This window comes from Cyprinodon variegatus, unplaced genomic scaffold (genome assembly GCF_000732505.1).
Source record: "Cyprinodon variegatus isolate N-32 unplaced genomic scaffold, C_variegatus-1.0 Scaffold296, whole genome shotgun sequence".
Classification (NCBI taxonomy): domain Eukaryota; kingdom Metazoa; phylum Chordata; class Actinopteri; order Cyprinodontiformes; family Cyprinodontidae; genus Cyprinodon; species Cyprinodon variegatus.
The window spans coordinates 683,978-685,047 of record NW_015150749.1 but is presented as its reverse complement, the minus strand read 5'-3'; the positions used below and the strand labels follow the sequence as shown (position 1 = coordinate 685,047).

Below are 1,070 nucleotides of genomic sequence, written 5' to 3'. Positions count from 1 at the left end.
ATAGTTATTTATCTATGATTTCATTGAAAACTCCTAGATTACTTTTAGAGACACATCATTTTCTCTTTACCCCATATAACACAAAATCTAGTTCTGGAAAGAGCATGAATTTTGTGCTTATCATCTTTAATTTTAGTTTATTGATGTGCATAATTAACCACAGTGTTTTTGTTGTCAATGTGGAGACTGCGTGTAGGATCAGATCAAATGGGATGTTTTCTCTACATACAGAGCTGTTTTTTTTTTAATAAAGCTTTAATCCTTGTTGCTTCTAATTTAGCCTCCTGATTTAGTCCCAGATTTAGTCCATGTTTTGCTCACAAGTAAGATAATTATCACTCAGTCTAGTTGAATAATCTCCTGTTGGATTTTAGGACTAATTAAACCAACAATAAACTAAAGTAAATTCTTAAAGCTTTCAGATATGCCTCACAAACCCATAGAAGATCCACAACAGAAAAGAACAATTGCGTTTTATTTTTCAAAAGATCAGCTACCCAAGAAAAGACCAACCACATCCAGAGAGGACGTGCAGAACAACTCAGTTATCAGGATTCATAGAGGAAAACCCACAGGGATGTATTTAAGTCCATTAAATATATTTAAAAACTTAAGTTCCATCACATCTACCACAATGAAACATCCATAGAAATACTGTCTCGTGTCATGGTGAGTTTTTATAGAATCACAGAAGGTCTGAATTGTCAACTGTAAAAAATTAATAAGATAATGATTTAAGATTTTTAATCCTTAGCCTATTACCAAATATTCATACACAGTGTAGTTTGCACGGTTCCTGTATGAGTTCTAGTAATCCAGTAATAACTCATTTGTTTCGCATTGCTTATTTTACTTGAGCTGCATAGAATTATTAATAAACACAGTTTAGAAACTCTTAGTTTAGAGTAGATGCAAGTTTTTTAGTAGGGCCCATACTTTTAGTTCAATTCTCTATAAATCACCAGAATATAGAAAATAATGTATATTGTGTGAAAATGTTCCACATAGCTATGGATCACTTATTGTTATTCAGTAACATTTACAGCGCTTAAAAAAAATCCACATTTTGC

General features: G+C 31.9%; 1 protein-coding gene across 1 annotated transcript in view; it reads right to left on the bottom strand.

Annotated features, from left to right (window-relative positions):
* The window catches only part of cfap43 (cilia and flagella associated protein 43), a 24,381-nt gene that overhangs the window by 20,104 nt on the left and 3,207 nt on the right, over positions 1-1,070 (bottom strand). The window lies entirely within an intron of this gene.